The sequence below is a fragment of the Rhinatrema bivittatum genome, chromosome 3 (assembly GCF_901001135.1).
Source record: "Rhinatrema bivittatum chromosome 3, aRhiBiv1.1, whole genome shotgun sequence".
Classification (NCBI taxonomy): Eukaryota; Metazoa; Chordata; class Amphibia; order Gymnophiona; family Rhinatrematidae; genus Rhinatrema; species Rhinatrema bivittatum.
In genome coordinates, this window is record NC_042617.1 from 306,895,135 (window position 1) to 306,912,815 (window position 17,681).

At 41.0% G+C, this 17,681-nt stretch overlaps 1 protein-coding gene across 4 annotated transcripts in view; it reads left to right on the top strand.

Moving 5' to 3' along the window:
• Positions 1-508: 508 nt before the first annotated feature.
• The window catches only part of LOC115087675, a 149,493-nt gene continuing 132,320 nt past the window's right edge, over positions 509-17,681 (top strand). For 2 of the 4 annotated variants that reach the window (XM_029595130.1, XM_029595133.1), the window contains exon 1: positions 509-633. The gene's annotated coding sequence lies outside the window, so the exon portion shown is untranslated. Of the gene's footprint in view, positions 642-2,340; positions 2,467-17,681 lie in introns of all 4 variants that reach the window. The other 2 variants (XM_029595131.1, XM_029595132.1) reach the window with 2 other exon arrangements.

The window sequence follows — 17,681 nt, forward strand, 5'->3', positions numbered from 1 at the left end:
TGCTTTCATGGGCAAGCAGCACTGCAGGTTACAGAATGTGTCAGGAGAAGGGGTGGGGGAAAGGTGTCACAAAGCCAGAACTGGCTTTTTCTCCATTTAGGAGCCGTTCTTGTGGTAGCATTTACATCCATTGTCTCTTCAGACTACAACTTGATATTTTTGTTCTCTATTACAAACATCTTGGGTCAGGATTTAAGTACTGGGTGGCCAGCCAGGACGGGGCATGTAAGCGGGAGGCACTGTGTGAGTGAGAGAGTGGACAAGAGCAAAAGGAGAAAGATTATACAGTTACCACTCTCTCTCTCTCTCTCCATCACCCCAACCAGGTTTTGTAGCTGTGTGGAATATATGTTGAAGGCTTTTCATCCTTATTCCTAGTCTGTAAAAAAAAAAACAACCAACAACAATTTATGCTACTAAAGGGTTAACAGAGGGTTTGTTCTCAGCTCTAAGTACCAGGTGAGCCTATTTCTGGGCGTAGACCAGGGAGGGGAAGCTGAAGGCCACCAGTACCAGGTGGGAGAGTTAGGGGGTGAGTGTGGGCAGGAAGTTCCCTATAAAAGGAAGGCAGGTAGACAATAGCTTATGAGTCTTAGGAGATGACTGGGTAGAAACTGTTAGCTACAGAGGGAGGTAAGTAAGTCTGCAAGAAGTTATGTCTTTTTTTTTCTCCTGTCTTCCCCTTAGAAATGAATGTGGTTAGCATAAAAAAACATAAGCTTGCTTAACTTCTAATAATGCCATTTAGAATGATGCATTGTTATTATGGTCTTTTTATTATTTTATAAAATGTATATTCAACAAACCTCACATAGATGTGTTAAGTATGTAAATAGAGTAAAATGTACAAATCCAGAAAAAAAAAAAAAGCTGGCTCCAGAAGTATATATCTAATGATGTTCTGTCTTTTTAGTTACTTATAAAAGTCCCTGAAAGGTCACAATGCTTTTCTTGTGCTGCTCAATATAACTTTTGAGGAGGTATGGGAGTCTCTCTCTTTTTCCAAAGATATATTGTCTGTTAGTTACATGTCTATTGTAAAGCAATTATATAAAATCACAGAAATTATGAAGCTAGTTTGGCTTGAGCCCAGAGTTGAGCTATTGTATCAGATTTCTAATACACATAGGCTGCTGTACTTATTGTGTGTTTGGTATCTGCTGTGGAAGACATTCTCTAGGCCCATTATCTTGACCTTATTTCAGCCTCTTTGGTTTAGACAGACTGACCTACAAGCTATATATAACTTTTTTACAATGAACTAACATGTATTGTGTTCTGTAAGATCAGTAATGGATTCTCAAGCCAGGAAGATGCTAGCATACATAGGGAGAGAAATAAATAATAGTAAAAAGGAAAAGTGTCTGTATAGTCTATTGGTAAGATGTTACCTAAAATAGTATCCAGTTCTAGAGGCCATACATTAAAAAAAGATACTTGGGTGGAGACAGTCCAGTGAGAGGTGATCAAATTGATACGGGGGTAAATGTCCAGTTTTTAGGATACCCACAATTAATATGCATGAGACTCTGTATATAACAGAAGCAGGGCATGCATATTCACTGTGGCTATCCTGAAAACTTGGCTGGCTGGGGGTCCCCCAGGTCAGGGTATGAAACTCATTCTGCTTGTACATGACATTTTACTACAGTAAGAAGTTAAGCTGGGTAAACTAAACTGGCCTTGATCCTTATTTCCTGTTGTATGTTCTTTCAAAGTAGGCAGGTATAGCATTAGAAAACATTTTTCACACAGAGGGTGGTAGATGCATGTTATGGTCTCCCAGGGCTGATGGTGGAGAGATGTTTAGAGCATTTTGAGTTATAGAGGTGGAGGGGAAAACAGATCAAGTGGAGTGTATGGTATTGTAGCAGACATGAGAGGTTAAGCTAAATGGCCCTCATCTACCATCAGATTCTTTTTCTGCTTTCATAGGTGTTATTAGCTCACAGACTTGGTACTAATATTTTTCTTATCTTTTAACTAGTACTTATTGTATAGGTTAAATGTAACCTAATAGATGGCAGAAAAATACAGTGGGCCCCTCAAGTCTGTTCTCTGTGCTGCATGGATAAATATCCAGTGGCCACCTTGTAACATATCAATCTTTCCAAGACACTTCATTTTCTTTCAGGTCCTATACTGCTGTTGTCTCTATCACCTCATCATGGAATGCCCTCTCGGTACAGGTGGTTAAGACAAGAACAGTGATAGCATTCAAAAGGGCTTGGGACAAAGACTATCCCTAGGGGTGGCAGATGACAGCAACCTCCTCAGTTTACCAGAGTTCTTCAAGATGGAGTTTTGGCTGCATACTTCTGACCTTTTTTTTTTGAACAGGAGAGCACATCAATACATCTCCTCCTGTGTTTGCTACTTCAGAGCATGCAATGACTAGAGCTCTTAACTATAAACAATTCAGCACAGTAAAGGAATTGTAACATGCGTCTTTATTGATGCAATCAGGTAAGAAATACTAACTTTCACATTAGCATGAATTACAACTTCCTAAAATGCAACGTACAACACTACTAGAATTAGACAAACTTCCAATCCTATTATGTTGCTGAGCTCAGTTTCTTGGCTCTGTTCAGTTTGTCATGTGCATATTTGCAAATATAATCCTACTGTCTCCAAGTGGAATTGCTTCCTGCAGGGCTGAAACTTCAAAACAGGGGCATGGGCAGTTGCTGCTCTTGCAGCTTGCTTGCTTTTCAGCAACTCAGGACATACCTTCCCCCTCCCCCTCTTTTGCCAAGTATGTAAGATTAGGGTTCTTCCAGCCTTTTTTTTTTTTTTTTAAGAGGTTGGTTCTGGAAACTACTTTCACTGCAGTCCTTTTGCTTGTTTATGCAACTTAAATTCACTTACGTTGTAATTTTAGCATTGCAAAGAGCAAGGCATATATCTGTGAAGAACTGACACTAAGTTTCAACTATAGCTTTAGAACAGATTCATGTTCTTCCAGTGGAAAAACTGTACCATTGACATCTTGTCACAATGAATGCATTGTCACTTGAGCAAGTATTATATCAAATCCTTATCTAAAGTACAACATAAACTGTTCACCTTTTCAAGCAAATAATGGGGTCACTGTAATAACTCACACTAAAATGAGACTTTAGCACGGGTTTTAACTTAGCACCCATGTTAAAATATGGGATGCAAATCAAAAGGGAGTTAAATGTGTTAAAAGAAAACATGATAAAGCATGAGTGAAACTGAATTCTTCACTAATGCAGGAAAGTGCTTGAAGTTGGAAGGAGTGTGACCAAAATGGCCTTGCATGCGAGATTATGCCCAGTGCTAACCTCACATGGCATGCCTTGTCCAAAGGGTCTTGCAAATGAAAACCAAGGGTAAGCTCTCCAGAGAAGGCAACTACAGCAGAACAATATGCACTTTGGTGCTGTGCATCTCAAATGGCTGTAGTTGCCAGTTTCAGAGAGCATTCCTTTAGATTTCACTTGGCAAAATGGCCTTGCATACAAGATTGTGTGTCAAGTTAGGATGCCCAATGCATGAGGGAGGTAACAAGGTGAAAACCCTGCATTAATATGGGACACTTCTCCCTTCCAGCTTGTGTAGGGGGTTAGGAGTTGCTGTTTTATCCCATCTTTTTGTCTGACTAGACTTCTGGTGTGCCTCTGCTTGTTTGTAATTGCTGTGTCTGTTTGCTTCAGCTGCCTGAAAGGGAAGAGAGCAGTGTGAGGGTGCAGGTGGGTTAATGTGCCAGAACAAGAGTGAGGATGGGAGCTGAAAGGGTATAATGGTCAAGAAGGGTAGGGACCCACTCCAACCTGCCATAAGTGAGGATCAGGCAGGAACCAGCAGCAACAGGACTTCCAATGCAGCAAGTCTGCAAAAAGCACACTGCTTTTCAGTGAGAGGATACCCACCAAGAGGAAGATCTGGGAGAGTATTGCAAAGGATGTGAGCACAAGCACTGTTACTGGGACACCAGGTTGGCTGTGGAGGTGAAACTGGCACAAATAGAGCAGTCCAAGTGCCAGACAGGTGATGGACTTCCATGTGAGATGCATCTGACAAACTGAGGAACTTGTGTGGGCATCAATTTTGTTCAATATCTGTGTGAGAAACACTGTGGAAGAAGAGATAGAAGGTAGTTTATTTCAAAATATGAAGACTTGAACAGTGGACACGAAGACGTAGAATGAAAAGATTTAAAGCTTGAAGACTGGTTAACAATTTCACAGATGTGATTCAATGACAGGTGCAGTTCTGCATCTTGGGATACAGTAATCCAAAAGCTTTGGGCAGTGAAAGGCTAATGTGCACAGACTGGGAGGGGGGTCTGATCTGAAGGTGGCAAAGCAATGTGACAAAGTGACAGCTTAAAGCTAGAATGCTGGGCTGCATAAAGAGGAATAGCTGTTGCATGTGCCAGCTACCGCAGGCCCACGGTTGGGCCCACTTACCCCTGTTTGCCTGCTCCAGTGCCTGGTTCCACCTCTTGCAGCTGTGGGTAGCTGCCTTTGTGCTCTGCCCGCTCCCAGCTCCACAATGGGCCTCCCTACATAGTCTGTGGGGAGATCCCGCCATCTCGCACCACACCTACTCAACTGGGCTACCGATAAAGGGGCCACAGCGGGAAACCACCCTGTAGTCCTTGTATACAAGGCCAGGCACAGCCAGTGCTGTCCTGCCTTGGCAACAGGTTTCCACACTTGTGCTGCATCTTCCTTGTTTGTCTACACTTTTGATACCTGGCTTGACTCCAGTTTGACCTGTGGCCATTTTGCCACATCTCCTTGCCTGCCACCTGCTCTGATCCCAGTCTGCTCTACCACACCTCTGCTGAATCTACTCTCAACTTGGCCTTTCAGGCTCCAGCCTGTTTTTATTCAGGAACCCCCTGTCTGCTCAGCATTTCCTTTGGCACCCACGTCTCCTGGACTTGTCTTCCAATCTGTCACTGGCCCCTGGCTCATTCTCATCTCCTCTGGGAAGACCTAGGACTGAGGCCCACCTAAGACCAGCCAGCACTAGTACCAGAGGGCTGGTATTGGCAAAGCATCAGCCAGCTCCGCTTACTGATGGTGGGGACCTATAAGGCTTGCCCTGTGGGTAGTCAACCCCACCTCCATCCAAGGAACTACCTCTGGTGCAACAATAAACAGAAATATGTACCCTTGTCACTTCCTTAATGAAGTCTCACCTAGAGTACTGTTAGTACTGGAGCCTGTATTTCAAAAAGGATGGAGGTGGTCCAGAGAAGGGCAAGCAAAATAGTATGGGGTCTGCATCAGAAGATCTTAGGAGAGGCTGAAGGATCTGTATATATACTCTGGCAGAGAGGAGATACAAGGGAGATGATACAGACCTTCAGCTACCTGAAAGGTCTTGAAGATGTATGAACTTCAAGCCATTACTGTTTGAAAGGAAATACTAGAACTAGGGATCATGAAATGAAACTCCAGGAGGGATGACTGAGAACCAACATAAGGAAATATTTCTACATGGAAAGGGTGGTTGATACCTATAATGCCCTTCCAGAGGAGGTGGTCAACACAAACAGTGACTTCAAAGACATGGGATAAACACAGCATCCTTTAAAAGCTGGAGGATGCAAATGAAGAGTTTATGGGGAAACCTGCTCAATTGCAGTCACTACCCTTTTATTTAAGGGTAGTAGTCCCTATGCATAATATTAAGCCTTAATGCTTTTTGACATAATTGCAACATCACTCTGCTTTGACCATGGAGGGGAAGAGTAATTGGATTCAGACAACCACCATGGGTGCCAACTCTTACAGTATGGGGTACTGGCATGCAGATATACTGTAAGGGGAAAAAGCACAGGACTGCTTTATGGCCAAGGTCAAAAACAATTGATAAAATTTGGGAATAACTAGTATGCAATTGATATTAAACTAGTTAGTGATTTTTTTGCAGCAAAGAATCTAATCATAAGTGAGATTGCTGTATTGTAAGATTTGACTACAAAAACTTTATTCATTATCATAAATTTGGAAAAATTTTTATATGGTAGAGAAGACCTCAGAATTGGCAAGAGATCAGAATGTCTCAAACTTCTTGTAAACCAAATTGTTACAATCACTGGTCTTTTACCCTCTATTTTTTTATAAAAATACTTGAAGTCATTTTCTATTGATTACTGCTTATAATGCAGCTGTATTGCCAATTAAAGGTCTTATGTCTCTACTGGTTTTTTTTTCTTTCACACAGCCACCAATTTTGTTATCTGCAATTGGATGAAAATCTTTCATATGGCAATGTCTTCAATTATTGCAAGCTTTCACCACAGCAAATGTCAGGAATAAAGTACCCGTCGCAGGACATACAGAGCTGTGTTCTGTTAAATGAAAGGAAGTTCGGAACCGTGTGAAGTTTTCCCATCCAGAATGTAAGGGCTTAAGTAAAATCAATTACAGATTTGCTGCAATGAAAGCTTATGGTAAAAGCTTGCAATAATTGAAGACACTGCCATATGAAAGATTTGAATAGTTAAATCTTACAATAGAGCCATCTCACTTACAGTGATTTTTTTGCAGCAAAGATCATAACTAGTTCAAGGTCAAAAACAAAGCAGCATAGCCTGAATTTTCAAGAAGGCTCGCTACACAGTAAAAATATTGCTATATAAGGATTGGGAATAACCTGCACAAAGCAGTTCCCAGCAAAACTTGCTAGGCAGACTGGATGGACCATTTGATCTTTCTCCTATCAATACTATGTAGGTATGTAACAGTCTCAAGCTCAGATGCCTTGCCTGGCTTTCAGCAGTGGTCTCGCGAATTGTGGACTTTTGGCAGCATATCTAATCTTGCATACTATGACTTCAAAAATATTTGCAATCATGAGATGTTTTTTGTGGCAGTTGCTTTTGAACTTAAGTAAGCAATCAACAGTTTGTTTCTTGTTTTAAGTGATTTGTGCAGAGATTCTCAATACTGGTCCTGTAAATCTCTGGATCAGAAACACCCATGCCAAGGACAGTGTCCTTAATCCACAGACTTCCCTTTCATGCTGCCTCCTGCCCAGCAGCCCAATTTGACTACCACAGACATCCAACTGGTGGTGGAAAATGGAGAGGCTGTACTTCTCCAGATTTCAGTGTTGTGCTGGGGAGGAATAAACTGGAGAGAACTGTACACTATTTTTAATCACAGTGCCTGCCTCCTGCATGGGGAGAGAAACAGGCCATCTGTTGGGGAGGGGGGGCACATGGTTACTAGTGCGTTGGGGGGGGGGGGGGTAGAGATGGTCAGGCAGTGCATGGGGGGAATTAGTGGTGAGGTGGAGATCAGGGTACTCAAGCATTTAGTAAAATATGAACCAATTAGCCTGGCTCTGGCAGCTTCTAACATACATTTACTGTCTTACATTCATAATGGGTACATGTCTGGAGTAGTCACAATGGCAATAGTCATAAGTTAGCTCCTACCCATGCCTATGCCAATGACTAACTACTGTGCTCCCTAGGCATCAACTCTGACCAAACTATCATAAACCTAAACCGCCTTAAGAGAATTGCAAGCTGGTTATACCTCAAACTAAAGCTTAACCTCCCAATAGAAGTAGTATGATTAGAAAAATTGACTCTCATGTCCACTATAGATTAATCTTAGATACCCTACAGCTACCAAGTCTGTAGTCTTGACTTCACCTTAGACTGCAAACTTGCCACTGAAGTTCAAATACTGTTTCAAAGTTGGCTGCTTTTTTTTCTACCTCTGTCACCTCTTTGACTGTTCACAAGCTATGATTAGAGGATTCCTGGTCTATAAGGACCCTGGATTTATTTTCATCCACAGAGCAACTGATTTTGTTTTGCTTATTTAGCGATTAGTAGTTGTAATCAGAAACACACTTTCTCTTATGGTTTTTATTCAAAGAAAACTAGATCAAGCTGCTCTGCCTGTGCATTTCAGAGTAAAAAAAGATTCATCATGAGTGGTCTAGAACAGGTAGATGTGAATCAGTTATTTACTCTTTCAGACAATAGAAAAACTAGGGGGCACTCCATGAAGTTAGCATGAGGCACATTTAAAACTAATCGGAGAATTCTTTTTTACTCAACGCACAATTAAACTCTGGAATCTGTTGCCAGAAGATGTGGTTAGTGAAGTTGGTTTAAAAAAGGATTAGATAAGTTCTTGGAGGAGAAGTCCATTACCTGCTATTAATTAAGTTGACTTACCTTTGCTAGTAATAGCAGTGGCTATTTTCTAACATGGAATAGATTTAGTTTTTTGGGTACTTGGCAGGTTCTTATGGCCTGGATTGGCCACTGTTGGAAACAGGATGCTGGGCTTGATGGACCCTTGGTCTGACCCAGTATGGCATTTTCTTACCCATTCTAGACCTCTATCATATCCCCCCTCAGCCGTCTCTTCTCCAAGCTGAAAAGTCCTAACCTCTTTAGCCTTTCCTCATAGGGGAGCTGTTCCGTTCCTTTATCATTTTGGTTGCCCTCCTCTGTACCTTCTCAATCGCAATTATAAATAGATTTACATTTACTTATTCTACTACACTCGTGTTAGACCTCCATCATATCCCACCTCAGCCATCTCTTCAAGCTGAACAGACCTGACCTCTTTAGCCTTTCTTACAAATGCTGCTGACCCTGGGTAGCAGTCCCCAGTCGGGCACTCCTCTTTACTGTCCCCCACCTGCACATTTGATTCCAATTTACAGTGCTTCAAATGCTGCTAGCCTGCAAGCTATTCAGGCTGATGCAATATCCATGCACATTGACCGGGCACACAGGCACTCGTGATTGAGCGCCCGCTCTAACACACACCAATCCACCTCTCCCGGGTGTGTGATTTTAATATTTAAATGGGCTGTCGTGGTAAAAAGGTGCTATGGGAAATTGTGCATCCCTAGCGCCGCCTCTGCATCAGGTACCAAGGAGAAGTGGCTGCCAGTGTAGGTTAGGAAAATGGATGCTCAATTTTATGAGCATCCATGTTCCTAACCTGACTGGCAACATTTTATTTTGTGTTTACCATTCTCCAAAAATTAACAAAAGCAGTATTTTCTGCTTTTTCTGTTAACTTTATAGGCTCCAAGAATTGACGCCTGCTCCAGGGCAGATGTTAGTTTTTTTGACACTAAAAAATGTGCATGTTGGGCACACTTTTGGAGCAGGGGGTAATAGCTAATAGTTTCATCAACATGAATCTAAATGTGGTGAGCACTATTAGCAGCACACTCGTTTGGATGTGTTTTTGGACACACCAATCCCCCTTATTGCATGAGGGGTTTTCGACATGTGCCTAGTGCATGTAAAGCAGTGTGCTTAGCCAAGCACACTATATTGCATCAGCCTGATTGGGCCTTAAAGGGAGTGGATCTGATGGGACACTGTGCTTCAGGCTGGGCAGATAGGAGGCACCCTTTCCCCTTGGCAGTTGCATGCCCTGGGAAGTCTAGTTTCAGAGTATCTCACATGTGGAAGACTTGGCAGGTCTGACCAGTGGCATATCCAGAATTGTTTTTTTATGGGTGGGCTGTAGGCATGCAGTTCTGAGACCTACTAGTTTTCTTATTGATAAATGCCATATACTGCACCCTAGAATGGCTTTCTAAGTCATTTGCTGCAACAGCCATTATGCATCATGCGTGAAACTTTAAAACATTTTATCTCTATTTCAAGCACTTACCAGCATTAAAATTTCCTTATTAATCAGAATTTATATTTATTACAATTTATAAATGCACAAGTGTAGAAAATCAGATCAATCATGTAATAAAACAAATCAATGTACGCCTTCATGAACAATCTTTGCAGAAACCCAGAAATCTTCATAAATACAACTATCAGAACAGGTGCAGCACAAAGCTAGGGCATTTCACATTATAACTAACATGAAGAGAATTTCAAATTCTGGGGCCACCTCAGCAAAACATTACCCTCCACTGCTATTTTGTGAAATAACACAAACTCTTGCAAAGAGGCATCTAGAACCTTGCCATACAGTCATAGCACTGACTCTCAGGATTCAAATAACAGCAACCTTATGAAAAAGCAGCAATGCAAATACTACACCAGGCCCTAGAACATTAATGCATCACCTAAGGGAATAAGAACAAGCTGGACTACTACTATAGAGAAACTACACGCTAGCAGAAATACTGCATTTCAGTCACACACAGAGACCAATTTCTACCTAATATAGAAATAAGAGACCACAAATTTAGTTTCTCAGGCTATTTTGGTTTTATCTGCATGTTTGTTTCTAAGTATCTGAACAGTAGAATACTGAAGAGCAAAATATAAGAAATGCACATTCCCAAAGATGGCATATCTAACATCTCAATTTTTACTTTTGTCTGAGATTTGTATTTTTCTAATCAGTTGGTCCTGGTCTCTTCCTATTTTTTTTTTCCCCTTGTTGCTAATTTCCTAATTCCTTTTCAGTCTTCTACTACTGTCTTTTTCCCTTCTACACACATACACACTTTCTCTCTCATGCTCTCCCCTGCCACACACAAGGTCACATTCTCTGCAGACACCCATACAAGCTCTCACACTCACCCCTCCCCAGGCTCCCATTCTTATGTACACACATCCAGGCACCCATTCTCGCCCATGCACAGCTTTTACTTCCTCCCCCCTCCCAAGCAGGAAGATCAGTTGGCCTCTCCTGCCTACTGATCTTCCTGCTTGGCAGGAGGGGGAGAAAGCAGAAGCTGTGTGGGGCGTTTCTGCTCCTCCCCCCCCCCCAAAAAAAATAGGAAGATTGGAGGGCCATATAGCTGCAGGATCACTTCCCCCGTGTGGTCCATGAAAATGCACTGAATGGCATGCTGGCCCTGGATCCTCCTCTTCGCCACACGGAGATAGGATCCTGTGACAGCCTTGTAGGTCCAGTGCTCTGGATCCAAATTGGGTGGGCAGCTGCCCACCTGTGGCTACACCACTGCTGCTGATTCCACATCTTTTTGGGGCCCTAGGCTTCTTACTATGTCTGTGCAGTAATCTGCCCTCTCTGGATCCACAAATTTAGAAATGGATTTCCATTACAGCAGCCCTCCAGTTAGATCAGTGGTTCTCAACCCTGTCCTGGGGACCCCCCCCAGCCAGTCAAGTTTTCAGGATATCCACAATGAATATGCATGAGAGAATCTGCATGCGCATGCAGATTTTCTCTCATGCATATTCATTGTGGATATCCTGAAAACTTGACTGGCTGGGGGGGGTCCCCAGGACAGGGTTGAGAACCACTGAGTTAGATCGTAGTCTGCCTCTGTTAAAGATTCAGAATTAAGGGAAAGAACAGAAAATGACTCTCTACTGATTATTTACTAATTAGGGAGAACAGCTTTGTATTGCTATTTTTTTAAATCATGCAGCAGTCCTATATGTTTAAATATTAAGTTATTGATTTCCAACAGTCATTATTGTGTAACAAATAGAACAATGATTAAGAAGGATACATCACCAATCTTTAAACCTACATCCAGGCTTCATTTTAGATGGGAAGCCCTGGGACAGCTTTTGCCAGGAGTCTCATCAGGAAAGTCCCTGTGCGGTGCATCCACCCACGGGTGAGGCTTCTGTGGGTCCCATGGAATCCCAGAGCTTTATAGTGCTGCACAAACAAGTGAGTGTGCCAAGAGAAGATTGAGACTTGCCCAGACTAGATTATCAGTCACAGGATGTTGGCCAGACATCCAATGGCATGGGTCATCCTCCCTTGCCTGTGGCAACATTCCCACCTGTATAAACATGTGCTATTAGCATGTACAACTGAGTGACTTTGCATTACTTTGAGGGTGACATTATTTGACCTTGAAACATCATAGTATATTAACACTCTTTCTTACATTTGACCCCCTTGATGTTTCAATGTTCCAAAGTAATCTCTTGGTAATATTAGTTTAATTTTCAAAGCATTATCTATGCAAGAATCATACAATTGTTTCATGCAACAATATAAATAACATTCCAATAAAAATTAACTATGGGTTTTATCAGATTCTGTGTTAGTTGCTAACTTTAACAGTTGCCCTTTTGTCACAATTACCTGCATTTCATGTTCTAAAACAGATTTATTAAACCAACATGATGCATGCAGCACCAAGGTAGTATTCATTAAGTGATACAGAATATCCAGAGGGAGGCTATGAGTATCTATCCATGATAGATATTGCCAGGTGACTTGCCAGAAATGTTTTTCAATAGGAGCCAACAAATTATGTATCATTGTCTCTCAAATTTAGTGATTATAGACCCCCACTGAAGGGTAATGAAATATCATCTGGGTTTCCAATCTTATTGGTAATCATACATACTATCTGAGGCCCTATAACTTCAAACTAGCAAATATCCCAGGGAATTATAGTGCATGGGCAAATATTTAGTGCTATCACAAGCAAGGATCATATATAAAACCATAGGCACTACAGACATATTGGTTATTCATATACAGATTACAACCCTCCAGGGTATAAGTCAAACTACTAGAAATCATATTTCCACTCTTCTTGTCCTGATTCTATTATCAATACCATGTTATCTTGTCCTTATGCAATTACATCGGTGGGTCCATTTTCTCAGTGTACCCATACTTGAGAGAGAACACACCATGGCCTCACTCTCACTCACTCTCCTTAAGTCATGTTTCTACTTTGTATGTGTGACCTTGCACTGTGGCCTGTATAGATAGCAAGCTACTTCTAACAGAATCAGGTTTTCCTTTTAACATGTATTAGGAAAAATAAATGATCATAGGACTACAAAAGTGCATTTATCATTGCAAGTCTGGAAATAACCTCTAAGAAGGGAAATGTGCAAACAAGCATACATTTTTGGTTCAGTCAAAAAGGTAAAACTTAAATTTATATCATGTTGACAGAAATTAGTGTACCAAATATGAGATGTAATTTAAAAATATTAAAAGCCAATACCAAAATTTTAAAGCAATCAAATGAAGCATTTTGTATAGAAGGTTCATAAAGGTGTCCAAGAAAATAGAGATGAAACAATCTGCAGAATAGAAGGTCTTTTGTATTTCTACTTCATCAGGGCTTGTGATTCCATTCTGATTAGACAAGCAGATCTAACAATGTCTGTCTGCAATGTACAAAGTACCTTAAAGAGGAAAAGCACAGTATATTAGTCTATTGCTTTCTCTGTGTAATTGGTCGTATGACTTCATCAATTAACTAAACCCTATCTAAGTACACCTGGAGTTTAATTGACCTAGAAACTGGCCAATTTAAAATAGCAAAGCATATCTTTAATCTGCCAAGAGTGTCTACAGTATCTTGTCATCCATTCAGGTAGTTGTACACATGGTTAGCCTTTTCTGATGTTTAGGGACCACCCATTTGTTAGAGTACATAGGCCACCTTTCATTGAGTATTCAATGTCAGGCTCACTCTGCACCCACCACAATCATCAGCACTGATCTTTCTGCCTTCTCCACTACCTTCCTCCCTGCTCCTATCCTTCACCCCTACCCCCCTTGCCACCAAAAACATCTGCTTCTGCTTGTAAATAATATATGCAGCGCTTCTGTGTTAAGCTCTGCTCCTCCCCTTCCAAGTTTCATTCTCCCTGTTCAATGTACTTTCGTTCTGTTATATGTAAACAGATGTTCCCACGAATACCGGTATATAAAAATGTTAAGATAAGGAGGAAGCTTCTCATCTTTTATATCAGATCTCTGTATAAACTACAAACACAATTTATTCAGAGTAAGGCACTCAAAGTAACTGCATGTTAACTCATTTTGCAATCAGGTCCTTTCAATAACAGTGTATAATATTTCATTATGTATAAACTTATGAACACCGTCACGTGATAGGTGTTCTGGTCTGCTGATTCAGGACCAGAATTTTCTTTTAATCTTGTCTCTCCGTTCTTGTAGCAGGATCTTCACTATTGGACAAACTCACATCTGCCTGATGTAGATTCAAAAAAAAGTTGAATCATAGAGCAATGCTGACCACTTTCATACAAATATTTACCCAGCACTTATAGAAACCAAACCTTATTAGTTTTTGTACAAATTCAATGCTAGTCATTAAGACGTATACATTCCCTGTTCTGACAAGAGATTTTACTTCAGTGCAAACAAAATTAAATATTCTTGTTAAAATCAAGTTCATTTTCTGCAAATATCTTTAATTCCCCATCAGCCTGTTTGTAACTCTTAAACTGAAAGATCAATTCATTTAAAGAAGTTTTCTCCTCCATATATTTGCCTATCAAACATTTTCCTGTATCCCCCACTCTCCCTCCTTTCTCTCTACTGCTTTCCAGACACGCCCACCACCGCGAACAGCCAATCCAAATTGGAGACGGACTTTTAAACTTCACCTTCCGGCGCCGCGCACCAAAGGAGCGTGACAAAGGGGCTTGCCCCTTTGTGCGCCCCTTCGTGCAGCCCCGAGAGGCCCTAATAGATCCTTCAGCTCTACCCAACAGTTTTGAGCCTCCTCTGCCGTTCAAATCAACAAGCAGCCATCCTCACCAGTGCTGACATCGGAACAGTCTCCCTTCCCCAGTGAGCTCATAGAGCTCCACCAAAGAAACCATCTGACCTCCACCTAGCATCAGCTGCACCATATGACTGGGAACTATTTGACCTCCCTCTAGCACTCACCTGGATAAAACACTTTCGCACGACTATAATCCCACCTCATAGGTGAGCCTCTCTCTCATCCGCTCCATTTAAAAAAACAAAACAAAAAAAAACAAAAAACACACAAATCCAACTGACTTTCTTCAAAATAGAAATCACCTTCATAACCCTTCACCTCTCCCATCAACCATCCCAACCCGGCAAACACCTCCACCATAACTTTTCCCCCCTCACAATCACCCAACAACACTTCAATATGATCCTCTCACCTTCAATTTCACCAAAACAAAAGCATCGACACCTAATAAACATTCCACTATTTGAAACCACCAAAAACCTGTTCTACTTAACATTCCTTCTCATAAACGCACAAGCCCTCTCCAAGAAACTCATACTCTTATCAGACATCCTCCAGGACCAAAACCCAGCTTTCATTGCTGTAACAGAAACATGGTTCAAAACCACTGACCACGTACTATTGAACCAACTAAATAACAACAATTATGATCTATTCTCAGTTCAAAGCAGACCTCCTCCCGACTAGGAGGAGGTCTGCTATTGATCATAAAAAACACTTCAACATGAAACTAATTCCCATCTCCCTCCCCCACCAATTTGAACTAGCCCTCTTCGACTCAGATAACCTTCAGATATACCTAGTTTACTGCCCCCCTAAACTTCTCGACAAGGACATATCACCGCTCATTGAATTCCTCCTTTTAAAAATCAACAACAAAAAACCTACAATCATCCTGGGAGACTTTAACCTCCACATTGACTCTACACCTCCCTCCCAAGCTTGCCAAACCCTGCTAGATGTACTTTCCACTCTCCAATTCACACAACTCGTCAACAACTCAACACACAAAGCCGGTCATACCCTTGACCTGATCTTCACCAGTAATAACTTTTTCTCAAATCCATCCATTTCCTATTCTCAAGTCCCATGGTCAGACCACTTTCTCATTCAATGTACGACTCATACCAACAGTCAACAAGACAAAAGTTAACAACACTCACTCCTTTAAATACCGACCACCCTTCATTCCAGATTTACTCCAACAAGAACTCAAACTACTTTTAAAAATCGACCTCTCCAACATAAACAGTGCAACTCAATCTTGGCATCATATAACAACTGAAGCAGCTAACAGTATAAACCCTGAAAGAACCAAACTAATCAAATCACAAAAACAAACCAACAACCCATGGTTCAATCCTCAACTAAAGGAGACCAAATCCATTCTCAGACGAAAAGAAAAGGACTGGAGGAAAAACAAATGTCAACTTACACTTGAAAGATATAGAACCTACCTTACCTACTATAAAAATCTGATAAACAAAGCAAAAAAGGAATACTACAGCAAAAAAATACTTAATTCTTCAAATAATCCAAAAACCCTCTTCAATATTGTAAACAACCTCAACGCCAAACTTCCACAAAAAAACCTAAGCCAAGATCTCGCAAACTTCTTCAAAAACAGTCAACAAAATTTCCAAAAAAATTTCAGAAAAAATAACCATGACCACAAAATCCAATGTAAACCTAAATCGACCAGACATCTCACCCTGGACACACTTTGACCCAATAACAACCATTGAAACTGAGAAACTCATCAATTCACTTAACCCAGCCAGACACGAACTTGATACAATACCAACACTTGCTCTAAAAGAAATCTCACACAACATTGCTCCAATCATCTCTACTATTATTAATAAATCTCTTGAAGGAGAGCTCCCTGTCAACCTAAAAATCACCACTATAAAACCCATCTTAAAAAAAAAAAAAAAAGAATCTTGACCCCTACAATCTAAGCAACTATCGACCAATCTCAAACCTTTCATTCCTCGCAAAACTAATAGAGAAAGCCGCACTCAAACTAATTGATCATCTAGATACCAACAACATCTTATACCCAACTCAACATGGTTTCAGAAAAAATCACAGTACAGAAACTCTTCTTATCAACCTTTCAAATACTATCCTAAGAGGTTTTGATCATGGACAACGCTACATCATTCTTCTTGACCTATCAGCTGCTTTCGACACAGTTGATCACAGTACACTAATCTCCAGACTATCTGAAATTGGCCTATCAAATAAAACTCTAGACTGGTTCACATCCTTTCTCCACAATAGATCATACAAAGTAAATCTAAACCACACATCACAAGCCATCCCACTTGAAACTGGAGTGCCTCAAGGTTCATCGCTGTCGGCCATTCTCCAACATCTACCTTTTACCTCTCTGCCAACTTCTATCAAGCCTCTCCATTACCTACTTCCTCTACGCTGACGACATCCAGCTAATCATTCCAGTATCAAACTCCATAGAGAATACTCTTAAAACCGCTTCCACAATCATAAACAAAATCAAACTTCTATTAAACCAACTAAAACTCTGCATCAACACTGACAAAACTGAATGTATGCTGATTGAAAAAAGCATCTCTGGCGATCATCTAAACCACCCCATTATCATCAACAACACTCCCATCAATCTAAAAGAACACATCAAAGACCTAGGAATCTGGATAGACCCCCAACTTAACCTTAAACACATCTCCATAAAACTAAAGAAGGCTTTCACAAACTATCAATCCTCAAACACCTAAAACCCCTGCTAAACCAACCAGACTTCAGAACCATCCTCCAATCCCTGATCTTTTCAAGCATTGACTATTGCAACGCCCTCATGATTGGTCTTCCGAAATCTACTCTACACCCCCTTCAAATTCTTCAAAACGCCACTGCACGAATTCTCACTGGACTCAAAAGATCTGAACATATTTCACCCGTGCTAAAAACTTCACTGGCTTCCCATAGCAAAAAGAATCGAATACAAAACTCTTTCAATGATTCACAACTCTATCCACCACAATTGCCTCAACTCCCTTATACAAATTCAACGCAACATGAGATCTACCAATAAAGCACGTCTAGAAATCCCTCCACTCACCTCAGCCAAATTAACCACCACCAGAAAAAGATCCTTTTCAATTGCTGGACCTATCCTCTGGAACACTCTTCCTTCCAGTTTCAGACTACTAAACAATACCAAAATGTTCAAAAAACTACTCAAAACTTGGCTC